General features: G+C 33.1%; 1 long non-coding RNA gene across 1 annotated transcript; it reads right to left on the bottom strand.

Annotated features, from left to right (window-relative positions):
• LOC136972929 (uncharacterized) lies at positions 1 to 2,427 on the bottom strand. The gene is made up of 3 exons (XR_010880417.1): positions 2,340 to 2,427; positions 1,999 to 2,168; positions 1 to 109 (listed from the first exon to the last, which is right to left on the bottom strand). It is a non-coding gene; the product is annotated as an uncharacterized lncRNA (long non-coding RNA).
• Positions 2,428 to 6,578: the final 4,151 nt, after the last annotated feature.

Below are 6,578 nucleotides of genomic sequence, written 5' to 3'. Positions count from 1 at the left end.
ACGCGTTTGATAAAAGTTTTCATGTTTGGTGTTGTTAATAGTCACTATTTTTGAGGTAAAGTTTTCTGTTTTTCCTGCATTTTGAGTGTATCTTTTTTCATCTTGTAAACTGTAATTTATTATAAAATATATATTTTTTAAATCTACAAATTTACTTCATAATTAAATTAAAATAAATGTAAAAATACTATGATTAGTCTGATAATTACTATAAATTAGTAATTGATAATTTCAAGTGTGTAAGTGGTTGCAATGTGAGACATCAGCTTATCAGTTAAAATTTATGCTTTTGCTCGATGCTAAAATGTACCTGAACACATATTATCTGTTGGTCGATATGGACGTTTTTGTGTAATAGGACTTGTTATCCCAAGGAAAGTGAATCACACAAGTTTTAGGTAAAACACCTTTAATGTGACATAATTCTGTATGCCCTACATTTCAGCATTTCACACGAAAGCTCCACCTCAGCAGACGTTATATTTTCTAATTACAATTTTAAATAAAAAATGAAAAACTAAAGACAACATTGCCCAAATATCATCTCACGTTTTTCATCTACTTTGAGAGTTAGAGTTGTCTCTTTGATTGAATAATTAAGTGCAACCATTAGCATAATAAAAGCAACATAACGATCGTCGATCTAATTCAGTAGAAACATACAAAAACATGATACAAAATGGAACAGATCTATGTTAATGAAGTAAGGAAACAATGCAATTTTATTGTAAATTACCCAAGAGATAATCGAGTTGGGAATTAGCCACTTGCCGTACGAATTATTAAAAAATGACTTCAGATAAAAGCATCTTTCATTGTTATTTAAAAGGAAACGTCTATTTTATTTAAAAAAAGTTTCATTCGATTTTTTCAATTTGCCAAAATTGGTTCCTAAATGGCACCTTTACCTTTGAATAGCCTACTTTACAGGGGCCTACAGGGACAACGGGTGGCTTCTCTGCATATGTCTTCTATCGTGCTGGAAAGCTGCCATTCGTCGGTTAGCCTTAGGTACCCCATTGGTGCACTGACATTTCAGCATCAGCAATTCAAAATGGTGAAGCACTGCTGTAAGTATTTTGCAACATCGCCAATCAAAATTTTGTCATATGCTTACACTTCAAATGCTAAGATTTTCTGGCAGTGTTTAAAATTAAAAATTCACGAATTATGTTTGGTATATAATTAAGCAGATCGTGAGGAAAAACACCCATTCTACAACATACCTTGGAAGCAACTTGCAGGTCTCTGTCTGCTCACTGTGAGAAATTGATCAAGCCTCTCGTATAACAAGCAAATATGATTAATGCAATTAGGTGCATAGTGTCCTAACTAAAAACTGATTTTGACTGCAACATATACATAACAGTCAGGAAAGTAAAAACCTCTGAATTTCTTTTGGATTTCTCAATGTTTCAGCATTCCAAGTCCAAAATGTAAAAATCTTGGGGGAGAGAATAATTTTTTGACTAATTGTCTTACTTTCTCTCTCTGTTATATTAATGTCCTTCATTGAAGGATTATTTTTGTATGACTTTAATTAATATTACTGATGTTGCTTTAATGTTAATATTGCCGACATGGCTCTGTAATTTTCTTCAAAAATGTTCCTATTGTGTATGATTAATTTCGTATCGCTTTAATTAATGTTAATGACACAGAGTTGGGATTAAAACATTTGTATTATTTAATACAAATGTTTTAATCTCAATCATCACATTATTTATTTCCCTCAAGCATATTTATGTAGCTAAAATTAGTTCTAACTAATGTTCAAGGTTAAAACTAGTTTTATCTAAAATCCAAACATGTACTGAACAGCAGTAAATTCTAGTTATAACTAGGAAATTCTAGATGTAACAAAGACATCCAATATAAACTAGTTTCAACTGGTTAAAACGCGTGCTAACTAAAAACTGGTTTTGACTGCAAAATATATAAATGACATTATTAATCTAAGAATAAAACTAAGGAAATTAAAATATGTAAATATAATACCATATAATTAACCAATAATCGCTGGCACTGAAAACGATTTGCGATATAATTAACATAAATATTATAAACATCTTGAGGAAGAAACCCGCTCCTGCATTGAAATAAGCTTTGTATGCAGATAATCCTACTACTCCAACTCGTTCATCTTGTACTTTATTATATTTCGTTATCTACAGGAAATAATTTGCATCTGTTATATTAGTAAGAATAAAAACAAATGAAAAAAATATATATACGTATTATTAATTAACAAGGATGCTTTAAACTCTATCTTCAGGTGACGTTTTCCGTTTAAATAATAATAATCATTTTAACAACATATGAAAAAAAAAAATTCTTACTGCATTTTCACCATTAGTTTCTTGTATTTCATCAAATACGTCATGATAATTGTTTTCAATTTCTTTCTGAGTGTAACGAAAATTTCCAAACTCCATGTACTTTTCAGTTGTTTCCTGTTCTGATAACTTTGTTGTACATTTTTCTAAGTTTTCGACTTCATAATAACTGCCAATAAATTCACAATTTCCCTAAAATAGAAGAATATATATTTATATACGTTAACATTTTTAGAATTCTACATAATACATCCCAAATACGCATTACCAAAATATAACTAACTAGAAGGATTTAAAAGGAGTGCTCTCCACTATTCGGGTATTAAATGTGTGAAGGAAATGTAGAAAATGCTACACAGTCTACATATTTCTAATTACTTGTACAGCATATAAATCTTCAAATATCGTAGTGAGATAAAAAATAATAGCAATTATAAATTAGGGGTAAAACATGGTGACAGTACTCAGCCAAAAGGGGTGGATACTGGAGCAAAACACCATAGTACACGTGAAAAAATAAAACATATATTAAAATAAACAAAATTTTTGGCGTCTATAAAACTGCCTAACATGTATATAGTAATATTTGATGAACTGTCATTCCAAAGAGAATTATAACAGATTATTACACAATATTAATTATGGGTAATTCATAATTGAAACGGTTGTAGTGATTATTTTTGTTGTTATTTTACACTCTCTATTATATTTTAGTATATTAGCAATATTTGTAAGAATTTTACACATATAAACCTAATAATTAAATTTTTGATGAGTACGTGCAGTACACAGACAATCTTTCCTTGTGCGATCTCGAAAAGAAACCTTGTGGGATGTAGGGCTAGCTAATTTCTTTTACATTTTACATTTTTTATTCCCTATTGGATTATCTACTATTATTTGCAGTAATATTTGTACATCAAACTCTGGTTCTTAAGTGTTACAGTAATTGAAAAAATAAATATATCAATTAACTGGATAAAAGTTATTCACTTATGAAAAATAAAAAATAGCATATTTGTATTTTTAACATTAACTATTCGTCATATTATGAGAAAAACAAGCATCTCGTTAAATTCTGTAGATTGCATTCTAAAATTGTCACATTTTTTCATTATCAAATGCTGTTTTTTAGAATTCAATTTTTAATGTGATCCCACAAGCGGACTAAGGATCATTTATTGTTAGATTACATGCGAGTATTGTTTTCTTTAGTCAAAATAAATCCTGTGCCCACTGGTAGTTAGTCTGTGGTTCGCGCTTTGTAAACAACCTAGCTACCTGAGCTCGCCGTTTACTTTCAAATGTTTATCACCTAAAATACATGCTATTTTCCTTCAGGAAGGCATGCTCGGAGCCATACTCCTATTCACATATAGCCGAAATAATCTGTTGCCTAATTCCATTAAACCTAATTTTAATTCAATTTTTCATTCCCAATTACAGCAGAAACGTGAAAAATTGCAGTACAAATTTTATTTAAAAAAGTGAAAAAAAGTAATGAATTTTCCAAAATTCACTAAAAATCTAAAAATATATGAAAAAAATTATTCTTTTGTTGCATATAATTAATGCATACAAGAAAAATAATTTCAAAAAAGTAGATAATTCGAATCAGTTTGTAATTCATTCATGTTTTTTCCATTCAATATCTTTATTACGTACCAAATTTGTACATATCCGGTTCCGCGTGGCACTACCGGGATAAATACAAGAAGTTGGATGACAAAATGACCGAATGTTATATTTTAGTAAATACAGAGTAATGTAAAATTGATTATGGTTGAATACAATATGCACGATAAAACAATTCAATTCATATTACAAATCGAAAGAGATGCGCTGAGATCGCAAGTGATAAAAAATAAAACATGGTTACAAACAAGGATTAGAATAATACATAGGTTACAGTTAATTAATTAAAAGTACAGGATCATATCATAAAATGATTACACTAAGACATATGAACCATCACATAAGTTACATTGGGATAATTACAATTATGCATACATAATATTAAGATTGAGATGACATACAATAGTTAATACAATTAGTACAATTAATTATTGCATGAGCGTTGTCGCAAGGTGTACCAAGTACACAAAGTAATAAAATAATGTTAATGAATGTTAATAATCAAAGAATAGGTTACATGCAAGTAATTATGTGTACAATACAGAACAAAAGTTGCAATAATAAAATGGTTGACGTGTAACATACAGGTGGAAAACAGGGGATAAAATATTAGAAGAGTAGAGCGAGACAAAACGTTACAAGTACAATTATGCTGACATATGTATAATATATACAATAAGGCCGAGGCAAAGGAGCTGGAATAGGAGGGGGCCACATAGGAACTACTCACTGGTGGTGGTGGGAGCTGAAAGCTCATAGGCTTGCAAGGCCAGAGCCATCTGTATAGATTTCCATGTCAGAGATATTAGGCGAACGGGTGTTAATATGGTTGTTGATGTAAGGAGGAGTGAGGTCAGGTTGGAGAAGGTATTCATTTTGCTCAAAGTTGGCAGCAGGAATGTTGCAGGTGACTGTACAGATGTCTTGGCCAGTCTTTAGCTTCCAAAGCTCTTACCTGGCACGAATAACGTTGGTGATGGATGGCTTGCAGGTAATAGTATGAAGACTACTGTTTGGGATTGTTCTATAGGCCCCGGATATAAGGATTAAGGCCTTGCACTGGGATAAAATTACTTTTCTGCAGGGGTGAACCTTCTTGGCAGCCCAGCCCCAACTGCTGCAACCATATGTGATAATTGGAGTGAAGATGAGGTCATATATGATACCAACTGCCTCAGATTTAAGACCCCACTTCTTCCAGGCAACCTGGGAGAAAGACTGAAAAATGAGATTGGTCCTATTGGTAATATATTTTATATGATTGTCCCAACTAAGGCAATGGTCCAACTAGAAGTCAAGGATGATTATCAGTGCGAATTGTCAGTGTGTGACAGTACAGGTTCAATTGCCTGGGTCTATTAAAAATATGCAAGTAGTTTTGCCAGGGTTAAAATTGAGTTTGTGTCTGATGCCCCAGTGATAAACGTGGCTAAGAATATCATAGCCTCTGCTCTCACGTGTAGCATGAGAATTACTTCCAATCAGTATCAAAACATTCTGCATATGCTATTTGCCATCATATCCAAAGTCTTCTTGAAGAAAAGAGTTGAAGGCAAAATTCCATAGGAGTGGTCTGCAAACTGACCCGAGGGCAGCCTCGGGCAATATTTCTTTCCACATGATGTGAGCTGTGTTGTAGTAGAGCCTTCCGGTCATTGAGGTAGTCCTTGAAAAGTTGGTAAAGATTGGCTGGGTAATCAATATGTTTGAGGCGGTACTGGATAAGTGGCCACAAGGAAGAATCAAAAGCCTTGGAGATATCAAGGCTGGTGGCCAGCACGTACTTGTTCGTACTGAGGAGGCTATTGATTTTGTTGACGGCATGGTGAATGACGTCAGAGGAAGAACGCTGTTGACAGATGCCAAATTGGGTCTCACTAGGGATGTGTCCCAATTTCAATATGCCAGGTCAGATGATCGGTTAACAGGATCTCCAAAACTTTACTGAAAACAGGCACAGGGAGATTGGCCTGACATCATCAGGCCTTCCAGGTTTTAGAATTGGAATAATTTTTGCAACCTGCCATTTATTTGGAAAAATCCCATTATGTAAGCAGCTATTATACATGTTTATTATGTGACTAGGGTTAAGGTTCCAGATGGATTTGGCTATCCTGCTGTTAATGTTATCGAAACCAGGAGCTTTGTTATCCTTTAGGTTTATAAAGGCATTGTTGATTTCATCATGACAAAAGTCCGGGGAATTATTGGTATGAATGGAAGTGTTGATGTCTTCCCATATAGTTTGATGCCAAGTGGTGTCTTCATCCGTGCTGTCCTCGATGCAAAAGGAGCTCATTTGCTTATCAATGATATATCAAAAAAGCTGATGCCAATGGACGATGTGTCTTTATTAACGAGGATTTGTGTCTTTTTGATTTTGTTTGTGCTGAGTTTAGTTATGTAACTACAGGGGTTACAGGAGGCCACAGTACAGAACTGCCTCCAAGAACGAATTTTTGTATCTTTGATTTCTTTTTTGTAAATAACTTGATGGTTGAGGTAGAAATGTTTTAAATTGGTACGGTCGGATTTACGTGTGCACTTTTGGTTATTGCTCCTGAGTCTGTTGTTAATTTTGCGAAGATCAGTGAGCTTGTTAGTCCA

This window comes from Centruroides vittatus, unplaced genomic scaffold (genome assembly GCF_030686945.1).
Source record: "Centruroides vittatus isolate TY-2023 unplaced genomic scaffold, ASM3068694v2 contig_3065, whole genome shotgun sequence".
Lineage (NCBI taxonomy): Eukaryota > Metazoa > Arthropoda > Arachnida > Scorpiones > Buthidae > Centruroides > Centruroides vittatus.
This window is presented reverse-complemented; position numbering and strand designations above follow the sequence as displayed.